At 40.5% G+C, this 20,419-nt stretch overlaps 1 non-coding gene across 1 annotated transcript; it reads left to right on the top strand.

The window, feature by feature from the left end:
• The first annotated feature begins 5,564 nt into the window (after positions 1–5,564).
• trnaa-ugc (transfer RNA alanine (anticodon UGC)) lies at positions 5,565–5,636 on the top strand. Its single transcript has one exon. It is a non-coding gene; the product is annotated as a tRNA-Ala (tRNA).
• The last annotated feature ends 14,783 nt before the right edge of the window (positions 5,637–20,419 follow it).

Genomic DNA, 20,419 nt, shown 5'->3' with positions numbered 1-20,419 from the left:
CTTCTTATCTCCTATGAAACTCTACTCTCCGTTCAAGGTCAGGTTATAGTTTCCTGTGGGTCACCAAACCCGAATCATACACGATGGCCTCCACAAATAATCAGTTCATGGGCAGAATATCTTCGCTATTTCCAAGGTGACTGAGAATAAGCTAGTTTTTATTCCACATTGTCCTCTTATCTACAGAGGAGCGTAGCAGGAGTCCTATCGGGGAGGGTGAGGCCCTCCTTTAGGTCACACCATATTACAGGACTATTACTGCATGCACTGTTCAAGGGTTCTTTAGGTAGACGCATTCACCAAAGTGACAGCCGTGCACCCCCCCCAAGGTGAATCCATTTAAAGGAGCCGAAACAGACAAATCCCCTTTTATTTGGTTGCAATGGCCTTCATCAGCCTGATTTTTTGTATTCAATAGATGAACTGTGCCGTTATGAACACAATAACATGAGACGCAAAAGTTTCGTGTGTCACTTAATCTTAAACTTGGCTCATTATCTACGTCCATCTCCTTCAATCCCCTCCTCTCATTTGTGCCTGCAGGTCCTTTCCATGAGCAAACAGAGCACATGGGCCAAGATAAAATGAAGAAAAAGAGACACCGTTTCTGCAGTAAGACCAGTAACAATGTGACATCATTTTCTATTTTTTACCTCCATACCGAGAAGACTAATCTCAGAAACACAGAGATTGTTTGCTTCATTTTGCCTTTAACTCCCACAAACCCCCCCTGGCTGTATCAGGTATGTCACATGTATTGGATGTAATTAGGAGCAACTAAAAAAATAGTGTCTTTACATTCACGGGTAAAAAATGCTCCCAGCTTTCTTAAATTGCATTAATCTGTCACATTGTTCTTTCACATTTTCCAATGTGACATGGACATGATATGACTGATGCTTCCAAGAAACACAGATACATGTTGAGAGGCTTCTCCTGCTCTCGGCGCACGCACTGAGGTGTTGCAGCACAATGCTTGGAAGAGCAAACAAAGCCTTTTTGTATCATTGCATAAAGCACATTGTGCATGTTTTCAGTGTTAATAAGTGTCTTAATCTGTTAAACATTAGCACATGTTCACAGGCACGTCTTTCATGCAATCATGGGGGAGAAATGTGTGTGCTATCCATCCCTGTGATGTGAATTAAAGATGTTCAAACAATGCTAGCCAATCAATTATTTACGTCATACACACATGCACAAGCACAATCCAGACAGCAAACACACACACAAATGCACGCAGACTCCCGCACAGATACACCACATCCTATTAAACAACCCTGTCTAATTAAAGGGATCATTTCAGCTATAATTAGCCTCTATGTCTTTAGTGTGAGCTGAGATATAATTATTAGCCTCATCCCTCAAAGAGCAACCAAGAAGTGCTTTGTCAGTAATGGCTGGTCACTTACATACAGCTAAATCTAATTATCTAACGCAGTGATTGTCAACCAGTGGTCCTTGTACTCCAGGGCAGAGTTCAAGTCACCTAATTTTATAAAATAGAGATTACAATTTGATTTAAAAGTTTACAACACAGCATGTAATCAAGTGAGCAGAGAAACAGAGAGAAAGTTAGTAGTGGACGAGCAGTGAGCACAGATAGCTAAAAGCAATGGATAAATGGTTTGTTAAAAGTAGCGTACACATGGTTAAAATGATCAGCTAACAGTTGAAATACATAGCTAAAAGTAATGGAAAAACTTTTAAAGGCGGTGGATAAAAAGACCGAAAGAAGAAATAATTTGTAGTTGATTTTAGAATCAAGTCAAATGAGGTGAATCATTATTTTTGTGGAGGGCAGACTTGACAGCAGACACACTCACAAACCCAAAGTACTGCATGCACCTTCCTCCTGCTGTGGCTAAGATGAAAGAAAAGTGTCAAATACAATTATCCAGTATCAGTGTTTTTATGGCAAAGAAGGGTCAAATGTAATTACCCGGTGTTGCTCTAACCTAATTCCTTATGTGACATTCTGGTAGATTGATTCCACAGCAGATGGTGCTATCAATTATTGAGCCTGCGAAGACGATGCTGCCCTCAATCAGATTAAGTAGATTATGCTAACATCAACTCCCTTATGATACAGACTCAGTGTCTTAGATCAACATACAGCATCAAGATGCACACCCCCCACTACTGCCGCCTTAGCTCACTTTTAAACAGCTCTGGTCTTCTTCTCTGTTCTATCAATCTATCCATTGCTAAATACCTTTTTCTTTAAGTTGTTAAGATCCTCTGGGTATATTTTTGTGCCTGTTAATGTATGCAATTCTCAAATCTGACCTAAATACGCTCTCTGAACGTTATCCGACTACATACCATGATGGAGTCACTGCCAACGTACTCAGCGTTCCACCCAACCCAATGCAAATGTCCCCTTAATCCTGTTAACCCACTCTTGCTGCGTGGAGAAGCAGAGAGAGTAGGAGAGAGCCTGGGGCAAGTATGACATTGTACCCCTCCACCCTGCTGAGATCTAATTGAAGAAACAAGTGCTTGGTACAAAGTGAAGCTCCCCGGCTCACTGTGACATTAATACATGACTAGTGTTAAAAAAAAAAAAAACACTCCATGATCTGCAGCGTATAAATCTGAAAAACAGGATTGATAATGTGGGGGTGCAGAGGAAGAGAAAGCAAATTTAACCACCAGCTTACACAATGTTTAAGTGGAGGTTTACAGCTGCTTAATGGATCATCTAATCCACAGGTACTTTGGAGCCATCCAAGACCCAGCAAAGTGATGGACTGTTTGATTTCAGGTTTGGTTTCTTGACTCCAAGAAATAAAGGAAAGTCACCCTATAAGATAGAGAACATTTGAAATGCAGGGCAGCTTATAACTTTTGTTTCATAGTATAATGGAGATACACAGCATGGTGAACGACAAAAAAAAGTTCATTGAAATGCTTACAGTGAAATGGTCTGGCACTGTCCATCTGCCTGTCTGTTAGTCAGATTATGTGTGGAGCTGATTCACAAATGTTAGCGTAAACATTGTACCAGCTAAAACCGATATTAGCTTTGAGCTCAAGGACCGTTGTGCAGCATCACAGAGCTGCGGACTCTTGTATGAGTCTTGTGTTGTTTTAACCCAAAGCGTGATTTTGTACTCGTTTCAGCTGCCTAAACCAAATCAAACCCTGACCACAGACTGGGCAGATCGCAACATGTTGATGGATGAACACATTTGTTGAACGCTTCCTCCTATTCTACACTTAATATTCTTGTATTTCTACTCTTTCTACTGTATCTACTGTTTCTAACACTATTCCATCGAATATCAGCCTTTATCAGATACTACTATCTAGTGTGGGTGTGTGTGTGTGTGTGTGTGTGTGTGTGTGTGTGTGTTTGTCTGGGTGTATGTAGGGTGGTAGGTGATAAGCTGTCTACTCATAGATTTCTAGCATGAGAGGCGATTGGGGTCGTTGTTTTTTGATGATAGGATCTGACCTCTGAAAGGATAAGACAGGTCTGCTGTGTGCTAAGCTGTTGACAACATGTTTTGACCCTCATCCAGCTGGAAAAAGGGGATTGGTAATTGAAAAGGGGTGAGGTGGGTGGATGCACTGGGCATCTGAGAGTCTATATGTTTTACAGTGAAAATAAATGTAAATTTCAGGGAGGAATGACAGTCAAGTTATGCCACTATGGTAGATTTCATGGTTGATTTTTGTATTGCAGAAATATGCTTGTTATAGCAGTTCCCAGTGCTGGGAGATAAACTGCTGTGGGTGGCTGATAGCAGAGAGATTTAAACCCTTTACAGTACACACTAGCTTTTGACTCTGGCTGGAGTTGCCTCTGTTTGCTTTATCGCTGTGCTGCAATGTGGGCCTGAGCAGATGTGGAATATTCCCATTTCAAGAGTTTGCTGAAAATGTTCAAGGTCTTTCAGTGTGAAAGCATTTATTGTCTGAGGGAGAAGAAAGCATTGGCTGTACTGGACTCAGAGCTGTAAAACTGTCCAGTGTCAGTACTGAGTCTGATACCAAGACCGATTTTCTCCCCAGAACTGAAAACATTTTATTGTGAGATATTCATCCTAAGGATACGCCTTAGTTTTTAGGCATGCTAACAGCATGCCTAAGAATAATGTCTTTCCCATTAGCCTCAGCTTTAGGCCTACTTTGTGTTTGGTGCTCATAAGCAAAGGTTAGCATGCTAACACACTAAACTAAATTGGTTAACATGGTAAACACTATGCACTGTCATTGTCAGCATGTTTGTATGCTATCATCAGTATTTAGCTCAAAGCACCATTGTCAAGTACAGCCTCACAGAGCTGCTAGCGTGGCTGAAGACTATAAATGCTGTTGCACGTGCATGAGAGCCAATTCATTACCACCTTTTTGGTTAATTTGTGGCATGGGATGCAGTTCGTTCCTGGCATTGAGCGCTCAGTTTAGCAAAATGAGACCTCAATATTTTTTTCCCTTCTTTTTCCCTAAAATATGCAAACTGGAATTCCAAAATGGAGCTTCACTTCCTGTGTTTTTGGAGCTGTCTTGACTTATACCTATTAAATGCATCTGTATCAATATAGATATGTATCATATAACAGATATATACCATATCAATAAGCTCAAACCTTTCCATTCAAATACACAGCTTAAGACTGCACACCGTTTTAAATCAGCAGTATATCCAGAAGAAAAATGACTGCGTTTTAAGCCTTCCACACTCATTTAGAGAGGAAATTACATCGCAGACAGACTGTGTAGCATCACATTGGAATAATTACACAGCAGCCAGTGTTGAAAGGCTAAGAGATTATCATTATAAGGAAGACACTGATTATTACATTCAGCTGATTCAGTGGTTGATTACACAGATTATACTGCACGATAGATCACTGATTAAATGATTCACTGTGCATATGTGTGGCTGTCTGCAGTCATAACAATGCTCAGTCTGACATGATGAAGCCTATATGTTAGAATGCTGTCCAGTACTGTACATATCATTTGCACCCACAGTCGTTTTGTGAAAACAAAAATTAATGAAGTGTTAGTCTTGTTTAATATAAACATGAATAATATTACTCGTGACTCACACATAAGTGCACTAGAGACAAACTGTGTAAGTAGGCTCTTTTGTGCTGTTTACATGAGGCTGTGCTTTGCCCTATTTACTGTAACATACATGCTCATTAAAATGTATTAATAGCTTTTGTGTGGGGACCAAACAGAAGCAGATCTGCAGCATGAAACATGTTGTAACATGAAAGATTTTAGAATACATATGTTTTTGTTATAAAATGGGCTTTAATTATGTTTTGAACTTACTTTGTTACTAATTAAAACATGAAAAGACTTTGATTTGTGCAAATATAAAACTTTGAAACCTTGAGTTGAAAGATGTTATATAGAGTACATTAACCTGCCAGAAAGCAGAAAGGTACACTGTGGAGGTTTTGACCTTTTTTGTGTGCATCCCTGTTTTGTTTGTATTATGGAAGCACACAAGCATGCATATGCAAACAGCTTGTGCTACTGTTTCATGCTGGTCCACTGATTACTGCAGGAACAAATGAATAAAAAGCACCAATCATAGAGGGGATGTAGCTCAGTGGTAGAGCGCATGCTTTGCATGTATGAGGTCCTGGGTTCAATACCCAGCATCTCCACTTCTTATCTACTTTGGTCTGGTACGAAGAAGCAAACTGTAATGTCATTGCTTAAATGTTGAGTTACTCAATAAGATAACCCGACTCAAAGATGAGCACATTCTTAATTCAATGCCTTTCAGCTAAAAATCATTTGTAGCCTTGCTTATTTACTTCCTCCTTACTGAATGAATTTGAAAGAACCAATTTCAGTTGCTCCAAAAGTGCACAACATTGAGGTCACTGCCATGTTAAGTTTGCTAAGAGTTAATTATGTCAACATTAGAATTTAGTCTCTGAGATGTAGCTCCCATGTATGAGGTCCTGGGTTCAATCCCCAGCATCTCTGTCTGCAGTACAGCAAAACCATAATTCTATTATCAGTTTGTTCATACTCTCCTTTGAGTCCCACAATAACACAAGATACATAATACTGCAAGATACACAAAGCTCAAGGGTGCCATACATAATAACATTCACCAAAAATCCTTGCACTTCCTACTAAGACAGAGAAGGATCAGCAAAAATGAAAAATATGAAATCCACATGAATTCTTGGCTGCAATAGCTTTCATCAGGGTTAGTTGACCCCGTCTGTCCTCTAATCTTTCATTCAGAAGCACTGTGGAGTGATGAATGCATATACAGTAACATGAAATGAAAGTGGGCTTTATGTAATCATCTGTCATCTTTTCATTGGATTCTCTGGTTATATCATCAGTGTCTCTATCATTCCCCCCCTCTGCCCCTTTGTCCCTGCGAGCCCTTTCCTTAAGCAAACAGAAAAGAGATGAAATGAAGAAGAAGAGAAGGGGGTTGAGACTGAAGAAGGTAGAAGAAAAGGTAGAAGCTCAGGGCAAAGAGTGGGGGTGGAATAAGGTGTAGATATACAGAGAATGGCTACTTGTTAGGCCCATGGAAAAAGAAAGTGCTTGGATGCATAAAAATGCAATGTTAGACTGAGAACACACTAACATCACGCCTATTAATAAAAGATACGGTTCAATATTCAGCACATGAATATGGATTAACGGTTTCATCAGGAGGGAGAGCAGGTTTGTGGAGTGAAGAAGGGAGGGATAAATCCAGCTGGGCGTCTGCTCTCATGACAACAGCTCCTTCATTTTAAGCTTTTGCGACCGGGGATAGAAAGAAGAAGTTCAGAGGTAATTAAAAATGGAGAGAAGGAGTGACAGCAGGACAGGAGGGAGGAGGAAGAAAGTGGCGTTTGTGCCTCCCAAACATCTGCTGACTGATTAGCAGGAGAGGAGAGGAGAGGAGAGGAGAGGAGAGGAGAGGACCTAAAGTTTGTCTGAGAGCTTTAAATAGATATGGAGCGTGGGGAGAGCAAATAAATCATATGTTCTTTAAATACTGTACGAGATAAGAGGGTATATTATTGAACTGTGAGTCCCTTTTAAGAAAAAAGGGCTTCACCCTTCATGAGGAGGGATTCGGAGCCCACGTCTCACTCTGGCTAACATCTGTCCTCCTCCTGCATGCCTGCATGACAGGGTGGGAGAAATCTGGTGTGGTCCAAAACACATTAATTGTGTCTCAATTAGGAAAGAGTTGGACGTATTTTTACACTTTGCAATGCAAATAAAGATATTTCAATTTTCACATTTAACCGTGATTAACCCCCCTGTATGTGTGCATGTGTCTGTCTACGTGCGCAGTGGGCATGCAGAGTCAAGGTTTATGTAAGTTAGCTTACCAGACATAATTCACAAAACCAAGATAAAAATCTGCAGATTACATTAAGGGTTCTTGACTACATTTTCAGCCATGCAGGCAGTGTTGGTCTGTTGCTGTACCAATGTCTTTGAAACTGAAATATTCCAACAACTATTAGATATATTCAGTGCTGGGGAGTAACTAGTCACATGTCACGAAGGTCCAAATTGTGTAACAGACCACTGGCATTGATAAATGAGATATGGTATGATATTGTACAGTACCAATATCTCCAGCTCGTACTCTTTAATTACTCGCTGCCTCCAAAAACGAGTTCCTTTTCAGCCTTTAATAGAAGTGCTCGACAAATAACTGTCTGTTGTGTCTCCCAGCGATCACAGAAATAGTTCATTTTCTCGGTTTCAATGCTGCTTGCACTTTATTGACTTGCTTGAGATGCTGTCAGCTCGGTAAAATGCATTCGGCTGTATGATGCTGTCACCGTATTCTAGAAACAAACAGAGATGAAAGCTTGACAGTGACTTCCAGTAGCCGCTCGTGTTTGTAATGCAGTCGCCTGTGCTGCATCGTGATGTCAGTTTATCTCTTATGAGAACACGACTGAAACGATTTTTTCGACGGTGTCAGAAAAATTTCTGTTGTTTTTCTTCTGAGTGTATGAACAGGTAGTTTCTCAAGAGTAAATTTAACCTGACAGACATGGTTGCTGGTGTTACCCCTTGGGCAAAAACTAGTGAATCCTGATCTGTTCAGGGCGAAAGGGAAAAAAATGTCAAGAAATATTACATCAGTTCAGCCAGTCATCCACACCCTTAGTCTCCATCGCATTGACATCTTGTCCTGAACTTCTCTTCAGGCAAAACTGATAAGAACACATTAAGCAACAAAGTCATCATGAGGGTGCTCTCACCATTGATTGATAGCAGAGTGATCTGTCTAAAAGAAGCTGGTACACTGTCATAAAGCTGTTAGATTGGTTTTACTGCTCAGGATGTGGGAGCACTACTAGGTTCCATCCCCTTACTCGATGAACCGCTTACTACTTCAAAGTCAGAATTGTTTTACAGTATCCTCTTGATGTTGTCAGTCCATCTATACTCCTCGATTAGTTGTCAGCTATTAAATTAATCATCAACTATTCTGTTATTCAATTCATCGGTTTGTGTAATTTATGAAGAATAAAAGTCAAAATTCTCAGATTCCAGCTTCTAAAATGTGGACATTTTCTGGTTTCTTCACTCCTCTGTGACAGTATTTTACACACCAAACAAGTAATCAATTAATTGAGAAAATAACTGGCATCAGTTGGAGCCCAAGTGATTTATAATGTTTATTACAGAGGCTACTGATTTCCCAAAATATTTCCTCCTGCAGTTATTATCTCGCACTATGTGATCAGAGCTGATACTGTGTGTGTTCAGTTCCACTCATGTATTAAACATACTGACACGCAGACAGGGACCCGTGGCAGTAAAGCTAGACTCTACCTGACCCGATTAGACTGGGGATGATTGGACCCGGTCCAACGTGGGCCCCAGGTCGGCTTCCTCAGACGCGTGAAGCCCTCTACCTCAGACATCCTCTTCAGAAATAAGCTGGCAAAAGGGCACCTTGAGCAGAATCAAGGCAACAATCAAAGCGAGGCAATTATTCAGTGAGTTAATGGTGTGAAAATATTAATCTGAGGTACAAGCAGGTTTTCATTTGTCACATCCCTCAGAAACATGTCTGCACCTGCAATACAGATCTAATGAGTAAAGTTTAAAGGGTCACAGATAATTGTTCTTCCCTGTCACAAACTCAAAAAGAAGAGAGGAAGAAAATAAACACGGTGTTTTGAAACATAAGAGCTTTTTATTAATGATAGTGGTCACATAAAATCATCGCTTCAAGAAAATGCCCATCTCTTATCACTCCAACAACTGGTTTGCTCCTGGGCTCACTCGTTCGCTCTCCCATATTCCACATCTTATTTTTCCCCATGTCCTCATTCCTGCCTCCATCTCTCCTCCAAGTCTTTCCCAAGCTTCTCCTTTGAGCTCCTTCAGCTCCCTGAAGACAGACAGACAGGGAAGCAGGCTTTGGGGGATGGGGTGATGGTGGTGCTGATGGGGGATGGAGGAGAGGGTGTGAAGAGCCGTGTTCCCAGAATGTCAACACCCACACATGTGCACACTGACTTACATGTATGATTGCACACACACAGTGGAGAACCACCGCACCCACTGGCACACACATCAACACTCACACACAACTGCTGCCAGTCTTTCCTCCCAAAACCCCCTCTGAGGCCCCTTTGCTGTTTAATTGGTGTAATTATATTTGCATAAGGCTGTCCTGTTTCAGCTAACACACACACACACACACACACTCCCGACAAGTTTTAATAGGCAGGATAATTGAATATGGTTCTCTGACTGGTGCCCTGAAGGGTCAATCTGAATAAGCGCTCCATACGTTTACTTAAACAGGGGCACATTTGCTACTAGCTCAACCGTTAATTCTAGACTTTAAAAGTTAATGGATTTTACAGGAACATTTGAGGTCATCATTTTATAAATAATTGAGAGAGGTAAAACCCTGTGTCCAGAAAACTGAAACATAAACGCTGATCCTCCTTGATTTTATCAGGCCAGTAAAGTTGTTGCTGCACCTTTTTCATCTTACAATCCTCAATTAAAAAAAGAGCTAATAGAAAAGAGCGAAAATGATGAGAGCATTGCTTGAAGGGGAAATCAGCTTGACAACTTTCCCACATGTTATTTCTTTTCCCTCATTATTACTACATTACAGCTTGATATGTAAACATGAACAAACGCCTGCGCCTTGTTCGGAGTGAGCGCCAACAGAAGCAGCATAATTACCAGCTAAGCAATGCAACTGAAGATGCTGATTAAAGTAGTGACAAGAGATTTACAGCTGCGGTAATTGGAAGAAAGCCTTGAGGTGGCCCATTAAAGGAAGGATTGATTCTATGAATAGTTACATATCATACCACACAGTATATTAACATTTCATGATAAATCCAGAGTCTTTGCATGACATCAATCTGAATCAGTTTTGTCAAGCTTGGATTGTTGATTTTAAGACCACTTGCTAAAGTCATTGTAAGGTAATGTCATAAAAGTCAGCATACAGTGTAGTTAAGGGGTCACTCTGAAGCTGAATTATTCTTGAAGGTATGTCTTCTTATTGACCAATTAGTTTAGAAAGAGGAAAGAATCATCATCATCACACATCACATCACAAGAAAAGAGGAAAGGAGAAATGTTTTCTCTTCCTCTCTACTTAGACATATATTTAAAATTCACTTTTTCAGCTTTTAGAAAACATCCAGAGCCGCTAAAAACGAAACCTCTATTAGCATTTAATACAACTGTATGAGTTCTCAAAGCAAAAGTTAAAAGTTATACAATACTAAAAAGAACAGTGGGCTTGAAAGATTCTGTTCAAGGTTTCTGAGCTTTAATAAACTATGTGCAGAAGATATGGAGGGAAGAGATCACAAAACCTGATACATTTATAGCTGAGATATCAAAAATGGAGAGCGAAATTACAAAAGGGGAAATATAAAAACAGGACAACATGGAATGAGTTGGAGAAACTGGAAATTAAATATGCAGGAGGAATTCAAAGGTTTGAGCACTTCAGCTAAAGTTGTTTCAATCTGATAACACATTGAGGCATGAATGGATCAAACTTTATGTTTAGTATTACACAAGAAAAAAGCCAAAATTTGACTTTGGTGTGTGTGCTTTTCCTCCTCTTTCCATACTTGCTCATCATGTCATGACCCTCTTCTGAACCTTTGGGGGGTTCCAGCCCCCAGGTCGGGCACCACTGCTCTAGTATGCTCTCCCAGTGTTAAACATGCTCATGGCTCAAAGGCAACATTGTGGTGTATGGATTATTCCCTCTCTCACATATCACTGCTGGCCTACATTACACACTGTGCACACTGCTGCTGTATCACCTGCTGTAGATATGAGGAGGAAAGTTGCCATTACTGTAAATTCATGCAGTGTTATTCTTTAAAAATATAGATATTGTTTTCACACCAATGGCCTTCGAAACCGCCTCATATTCTCTCTAACAATCAAATAACATCCATCTTCTCCACCTCAAAGATTTGGAAATGATCTCTAATTGTGAGACACCATCATGTTCAAGGTGGTGTGACAGCTGCACTTTTACATAATGCACTGTTGCATTTTTTAGGCTCGTCTTTTTTATTCACAGAATCCTTTTCCCTTTTTTCTTTGTTAACCACATCTCCCTCCCCCTCTCTCCCTCTTTCTCTCTCTCTTTCATTTATGAACTCACCTCACCTACGCTATCCATCCCTCCCCCCTCCCCCCCTCCCTCCTCCTCCACCTCCTCATTTTCCACACACACCAAACCCCTCGCCTAAAAATGAAAACTGATTTTTCCACTCTCTCTCTCTCTTTCTCTCTCTCTCTCTGTGGATGAGGGTCTCTGGGTCTTTTGTTCATCCACCCGCTCATGTGGCCTCCTCCGGTTGCCAGGGCAACCGCGTGTATACATACTGTTGCTCCAGGAGAGAAACCAAGATGGAAAAGAGAATGGGATGCAGAGAGATGAGAGAGAGAGAGAGTGAGAGTGAGGTTGAGAGGGATGAGATGGAGTCAGAATCAGGGGAGCCAGAGAGAGAGAGAGAGCAACAAAAAGAGGTAGAGATATGGAGAGATTAAGAAAAAGACAGGAGGAAATGGAGAAAAAAGAAAGAGCGGACAAAAGAATATAGGAATGAATGGATGCAGGAATAAGGAAGATGTCCTTTCCTTTACTGCCGCATGAGCACTATCTCTCCCCAGCTCAGATTATTCTCCTCAGAGTGAAATTACCCTCAAATACCGACGTCAAAACACATGCACACATGTACAGTTGTTTCCTATTTCAGTGCTCAGCATTTCTTCATTTTCTATCTATTTGTTTGGCAGAAGATAATTGATTTTTTTTTCCAAATACACTGCAAAGTTTTAATCTAATCTTCTGTCCTGGAACTCATCTTGCGTGTTTCATATCAGCGACTGATTGCAGCACAAGAATTTAAAGCTGCAGTCGCAAAACCCGGCAAAACACTCCAGATCTGAGCATCAGCAAAACAGTTCAAATGTAAAATGTAGAGAGAAACAAGCTAGTGAAAAAAACCCTTCTTCTTCATCTGGTATTCTCATCAAACTTATGTTTCAAAGCTGTTTAATTACAGCATAATCACATAATTATTCTCATATATCTATTTTTGTACTATAATTACAATGGAGAGAAAACACAAAAGGGAAGACACGAAAAGAAGGCAAAATGGAAAGGGTGGGAAGAATTAAAAATGACGTTGAATCAGAGACGAGAGAATCAAAGGTAAGCATAAAAGAGAGAGAGAGACAATAAATATCAGCATCCTCATCCGGCCAGCATCTTCCTCCACCCAGTTGTCTGTGTTTGCTGTATTAGATGCCCTGTAGGAATCCAGACCCTGCAGACAAGCAGCCATCTGCCATCCTGGCTCCAGTCCAATGCCGCTCAGTGGAGCCAAGATGGCGCCCAGTCACAAACATTCAAAAGAATTGCATTCAAAACTCACAGTTGAATAAGACATATTTTATAGCATATTAAGACACACAGACTGACAAAAGCCTCACTGTAAATGAAAGATTTGCTATACTGTAGCTGGAGAAAAGAAACTGCTTACTACATTTTTGAGATGAGCTTGTTAAAAGTTAGTTTGGTGTACATTCAAAGACCACAAGCTGTCAAGGTTCCGACTATGAAGCTGTTTAAGTTAATTCAGACATGGCAGCCAACAGAAGCCACCAGCTAGAGACAACACAGAACCATACACTCATTGTGGCCCCTTCGCCCAGCAATGAGGCGTGAAAAGTCATCAATCAACACCAATATAGCATAAAGCAGTCAATAAAATAGGTTTTTCACCACAACCACAAGAGGTAAAACATTAGACTGTTGGTCCAGTAGTATGCAAGATGAGCTGCGGACAGATACACACACGCACACACAAGCAAATGCATGATACCCTCCAGGCTTACACTTGGTGGAGGTTTTGATATGACATGACAGCTGTCAAAATACCAAGAAAGTGAAAGTGAATCTTAGCCAACAAATATAAATTGTAGATATATTGGTGGAAAACAAATCTTATCGGTGTCAGGAGATGATGTAGCTTAGAGGCTAACAGCAGCACTATGGCTTAAATCACTGCTGGCATTTCCAACAAGCCCTTTACAATGGAGAACCTTTAAGACTCACAGTTAGCTCATGTATTGTAGGCTACATTCTTGACCTTCTGCCACGCAATGCATGTAATATGTCCATGTTAGGTGTTCATGCAACCAGACTGTGCTAACATGAAATGCTGAAAAAGCAATGTACGAGCAAAAAAACGTGCAAACGTTGTTTATATAGCACTTTTAAAAGCATATGTTACAAATTGCTTTGCAGGAAAATAGGAAGAAAGGGAGATAAAAGAGGGGCTGGATTCGTTGGCTGCAGCCAACAACAAACAAGGACACGAGGTGAGTGTTAACACTAGCCGACGAACGAGATGAACAGCCGTCCATTGACTGGCTTGTGAAGTTGGTAGCAGTCTATATGCATGGCTGGTGACCTGCTTATGTGGACACTGATAGGCTGAGCAGAAAGCTGATAAAGGAATGATGAATAGAGGCAGGAAGGAGAGAGGGAGAGAGCGATGGAGGAGCGCTCGCCATCATGGTGATTAACCATGCCAAATGCACATACATGCACACACATAGAACCGTAGAAGGATCATGACACGACTCTGTGATCTCAAGCTAATGCTGATCCAGACTCATTGGCATCAATCCAATCTCTCTTTCCCTCTCCCTCTCTCTCTCGCTCACTCACACACACACACACACACACACACACACACACACACACACACACACACACTCACAGACTCTACTGGCAGTTCTCCATTATGAAAATTGCGAGTCCCTCTCATGCATATACATACCCACATGCTCAGAGGCTACCAGAACATAACACCCCTCAAAATGAAACTGTATGGAGGTCCACCCCGTTATCCAGACATGCTCCTGCTTTTATGCTTCTTTTAATGTTTAACTTTTCGGTTACAATCACTGTGATAGCTGGCTACTGAAATGCATTGCTGGCCAAGCTGCAAAGGAGCAGCTGAGCAGGTATGAAAGGCAGGAAAAGTGTGTTACAAGTGCCTTGAAGTATGGGATGGGAGGGTGAAAGAAAATAAGATAAATGAATTGAAGTATTAGCTCTGAAAGACAACCAAAGACCATGTTAAGTGTAAGCACTGAAATGAACAGAAATGTGCTGAAAGAGTACATTCAACTATTAAAGCAGAGGAGCTGTAAGTTAAAGTTTAATGCCTGAACAGAGCTGACAATCAGCTGAAAAGTAAGCAGGCAGTGGACATGTTTTGATTGGCAGGTGCTCAAATGTTAGGAGCAGTTGCAAAGTGGCTACAGTGGTGTTACTGGTGGTTGCAAGATTGGTACCCAGTTGTTGCTATGGTTTAATAATTAATTTCTCTGTCTCTCAGTGTCATTTATAATGAATAGGAGTGTTTCTGTCTCCCTCCATCAGCAGTACTGTGCACCACTACATAGTATGTTTATTAGTGGGTTCAGTCGAGTTTCATTTTGGTGAACTTGGACGTGCAAAAAGCATAAGTGATGGAGCAATGCCCTCATAGACACCCGAGTATATAACATCTGTATTGGCCAAATGCAAACAGAGCAACGAAGGAAACATTTGCTTTTACAGCAGAGACCCACATTTGTCAAAAACCTTTATCCCATCCCCTTTCTGAGCTACATCATTTAACAAGGTGTTATTAATCCTGCTCGTTTGAGTCTGGAGTTCTCACTGATGATATAATCAACATTGGGCCTATCTCTCTCTTTACCAGGTCACAGGGATTATATGTGCCCTGTGTCCAGTGTCTATATAATTACAGATTACATATGATTACACAACCCACACATGCGCACACACACACACAGGCATGTATCTGCTTAATCCGGCAGTCATTCTTCCAACATGTGGTGAAAGTCAGCATATTTCAGTTGTTTGTCTTATGACTGACACTGAGACAGATTAATACAGAGTACTTAATCACCTTAATAATTTGTGTGCATTTGTGTAGGAGCGTGCGAGAGTGTGTAGTTAATGCCTCAATCCATGTAAAATCAACAATATGTTAAGCGAGGTCGCTCTTGGGTCAAATGCTGCATAGCAATGGTACATCTGGGCGTGTAGGCATGCATGCTCCAGTTATAAATATAGAGATCTTGTGTGAGGATATAGAGTATTGCACATTATGGTAATGTTTGTGTTAATATATGTCCAGATCTCAGCTGGTGTCATACGGACAAATGCTGAGGGGGCAGTATCACTCGGAGGGGATTGCCACATATAATAAAGATGCTGTTAATAAAGAGCTGTGTGTGTGTGTGTGTGTGTGTGTGTGTGTATAATGGAGTGAGGGGTCTATAATCTACAGGATTAGTGCCTGCGGATTGAGATTAAGATTAAATTCGACACCAAGCAGGGGCTCCTCCTGCAGAAAGGCAGATTAGCGCGTGTGTGTGAGACAATATGAGAAACATCTCATGTCTGTCTGCTCACAGTTAGAAAAGGTGTGAGAAAATGGACTCATTTCATAGACTGCGCACTCAGCCCACAACAATGTCCCTGAGATTAAGTACCTTATCTGTCCACATTTATTTATGACTATCAATACTGGCTACCTTCTAAAAAACAAACATTGTCTACTCCAACTAAATACACTGCAGCATCATCAGTACATGGACACTCTGCAAATACAAAGAAGAAGACATTATTTAACTTATATGATGCAACCTGACAGATGTTTTGAGATGGGTCCAACTGCACGCTGAAGCCTCAGAGTCACTTCAACTCAAAGAAATACCTGCGAGCAACATCACTCAAAAACATATCCACTAGTGTCTTCTGCAAGAGAGAGCAATGCCTTTTGCATATTTCCTAACTCTAACAAGAAAGGCACTGAAAGCACACACGCACAATATTTTTGTAAGCACATGTAATAAAAATCTTGCAGGAAAGCATTCCCATCAGCAAACTTCAAACTCATGTTTTTTTCATTTTAATCAATCAATGATGAATGAATAATCTGTTTGAGGATTGCACAAGAAAACCGTATTAAATATATTTATTCCTCTAAACAGCTATTTTTGCAAATATTTATCTTACTAAATCAAAAATTTTAACCCAAAAAAAATTGCTGTTAAAACATGTTTTAACTTAATTATGCTTATATTTCATTCTTAAAGCATTTCAACCCAACTTTCTGTTACTTTTCAAATTCGTCCATCCACCTCTACACACACACAAACAGCACACGCATGCCTCCATTCTTCAGTTTTGACCTTTAAATAGTCTGTCAGTTTTTTTTATATCTTTGTTGAGACACAAACAAAACCTGAAATTGCCTATGGGCTCCTGTTCACAATCTCACAATCAATGCTTTCTGACATTTGGAGGTGGGGGCAAGGAAGAAATGTGTGTTTAAGACAGTGTGTATGCGTGTGTGTGTTCATGCATTTTAGTGTCTGTTGACAGGTGAGGTCAATTATGCTAAACTACTGTTCCGACCAGCACCTGCTTATTAAAGTACTCATTTCAAAGCAGCCTACATGGTGAGACTGTAAATGAAACACCGCCTTGTTGTCATTTTCCTACTCTGTACCACTGGTCTGTATGAACAGTGCAATTTCTGGGAGGCCAAGAATGATTTTCAGTCTAATTTCTACAAAAACAAGGTGTTGCAATTGGCTGATAAGACCTCTGCTTCCATTTTCCTCTAGGAGTGTCTGAAATTTTAGTTTTTTAGCATCATGCCAGAAAGCTTTTCTGACACATGGTTAACATTGTGAGATGGTACATATGTGATGTTATGCATGTGGCATTACACTGGTTTCAAATGGGTCATGAGCCCCAACCCCATGGCTGAAAGTCCACCCACACCTCCTCCCTTCATGGACTTTTTCACTCTTTATACTGTGCCTCGCTCTGAGCGCTAAAGCTGGGTGCGTCTCATGTGCACACTGAAACGTACCTTGTGCATCTGCATGTGATGCCAAAGGCTGTCGCAAAACTCAAAGACCTGGGAATGGTTTATATTATAGTATGAATAGTGTATACTTTCAGACCATATTGCAAAGTCATCTGATTACACATAATGCAAGCACTGTCTGTGAGCTGCAGAATCAATACACATCTGATCTACATAGCTATCCCAGCTAATGGAGGGCAAAGTAGCCGAACGTATTGACAGTATGTGCACTGTAGCACTGAATCAATATCAGCCACTTAAACCATAGAAATACGCCAAAATGATCATTTCTAAAAACATACCAGCTTGCTATAAATTAAGATACAAAGGAAGCTAATGGAATATTCTTGGCCCAGAAATGTTTTAGCACATGACCTATTGGAAAATTGAAAAGCCCTCTGAATAGTCAGTATAGTGTAAAGCACTGTAAGGGCAGCGCTGTCAATATCAACAATCACTCACACACTCATGCACAGGAGTTCACAAACTGTCAATCTAAGGCAATTCTGTGGTGCCCTGTGCATAAAGTGAATCTGACCAAGTCTATGCTGGGAGTAGTTGAAAGACACATAAAACACTCACTTTTCCACTATTTTCCTTCTATCTCCTAATTTGTGTGCAAACTGACAACCTGTGGCCCCATTTACCTGCGTGCCTTGGACACACTTATCAGCTTGATTGGATGTCCGTCCAACTGCAGCATTGTAAACAGCACTTCAATCAGCAATCAACAAGATCACCATCCCTGTCACGCTGTGTGGTCCACAACAGCACTGCCAACAGTGACTGTGATGGCTGCCCAAACTGTCAGACCAATGAAGGAGATGGTGAGGATGAAGACGCCCTCCAGATGCGACTATTTGTATCTCATGCTTCTGCGGATTCTGACACAAAAAAATAAGTATAAAGAAGGTCCAGTAAGGATAACACATGCATGAGTCAGTTTAAAGTGTTGTGAATTATTAATAATGTGTCTTCTTGTGCTAAATACACTCTACAAGGAGCAACACTGTGAGAGCATTCATGCATTTTAAAATTAAAATGTACGACAGTACCAAAAAACTATCTAAGATTTAGGGATAATCCAAAATTGTGTTTTTTTACACAAATGCAAAGAAGACCACCGCCCAGAAAATGACATGTCTTTTGGGTTTTACAGCACAAACCCATCTGCTCTTCCCTGTGAACAGTCCTCTACATGCCTCAGGCTGTCCTCAGAGTCTTTGTAGGTTGACCACTTAAAGGTCAGGATTTGCTCTGGGGTTGAGTTCACCGATTAAGATGAGGTCAAACTACAGGGTTTTTCATAGCTAGTTTTTCATATTGTGTCTTTTTCCCCATGGTCGTATTGCTTTGCCTCGCATGCTATTGTCCCATGTCCTTTAGCCAGGAGGCTGTAGACTCACATATCTTTGCAGAAGACAGTAATGCAATCATTAAATGTATTGTCAACAGAGGGAAAACACCATCATTGAGAAACTGAAACGGCGCACTGAAGCAGAGACTAATTCACACGCAGACCCACACACACAGAGACACAAATCTACTCAACTGCAGTGCAAGCTCTGGGTGAGATCACTTGACATGAACATTTACATGAATGTACACAAATAAAGGAAAGTAAAGGTCAGTGCAGGTTGATGTCTGAGTGAAGGGGGAAACGACCTTAAAATGACAAATTCTCAGCAGCCTTTGGTCTCATTATTCCAAGATTTAATCTGTTTACAATATGGAATATGGCCTAATACTGTTAAGAATGCACAGTGTTATGTTATGGTTCAAACAACATCCAAACAACATCAAACACACAGCAATTGGCTTCAAGGTTTTAGTGCATTTGACATAAAGAAGCATATTGTGTCAAATGTCGTCTGTCTAGACACGAACAGAATCACCAAAACATCAACTGAGAGACGCTGATGCCTGAAAGCCACGATGTCTCATAACAATGGGATCAAAACAGCATTAATACCCACGTTCAAAAACAACTCTCAAACCTTTATATCCCTTTCTAAAATCCTCTTCCTCGATTCACCCCAAAAAACACTTCACAAATAATCAGCTTAAGAGATAAGACTGGGGCTTTTTATTGAAGTTCACAATTAGAGACAGTCGTGATTCATATTCCTTTCAAGGAAACTATACTACAGTATTGACTACAGAAAGGTGTAAGAAAATAGAAGACATTAAATGCAGATGTCAGATTTTTGGAATCAGATCTATTGTCTGCTATTCAGTTTTTCAGACTGTCAATCCTATGCAAGAAAGGTTTTATTGCTTTTACACAAATCAGCCACAACAGTCATACTGACAATAGCCTCCACATTTCATTTATTCAAACACTGGCGCTGACGTCCACCTGAGCTTTTTACCTTTTGTTTGGACTTTGAATAGTATTGTATGAATCGGTCTCGTGTTCCCAATTGTATCTGTTGTTGGCTCAGATTGGATCAATGGAGTTGATTTAACTCACAGTCAGGGCCGCCAATACGTGTAACTAATGCTAATTTAGATGCAAATGATACCATCCAAATAAAACACGCACGGTCAAGGTCAAGTGAGGACAAAGGGCTGTTGATATGGAAATAGGGCAATGGTGGACTAACAGGGAAACAACAGTACAAGCAATACAAGTGATCCTTCAGATTGTAATTTAGTAGCGTAGGCTCTACCAAACAGTGACCTTGAAAAAACATACAAAGTAATACAAGCCGTATCCTATATGTAAAATGTTGGTATCCATGTTTTCATGGCGGAGAACTGTAACATTTTTCTTGTTCATGATGACATAATGTGAGAGAAAATCAGTTTCAGTCTTTGTGCTCTGTTTAAAAAAAAAAACAGTCGCAAAAACAAAACTTAAAAAAAAAAAAAATGATGAGCCTTCAGGCATATTGGTCTTTTTTCTTCAACCTTTGGATATCTCAAAAAACAATACACAGGCCACAAAGTAATTTAAATACAGCCAACAG

Source organism: Chaetodon auriga, chromosome 24 (assembly GCF_051107435.1).
Source record: "Chaetodon auriga isolate fChaAug3 chromosome 24, fChaAug3.hap1, whole genome shotgun sequence".
In the NCBI taxonomy this organism is placed as follows: domain Eukaryota; kingdom Metazoa; phylum Chordata; class Actinopteri; order Chaetodontiformes; family Chaetodontidae; genus Chaetodon; species Chaetodon auriga.
The sequence above is the reverse complement of the archived record's forward strand: the minus strand, read 5'-3'. Positions and strand labels throughout refer to the sequence as shown.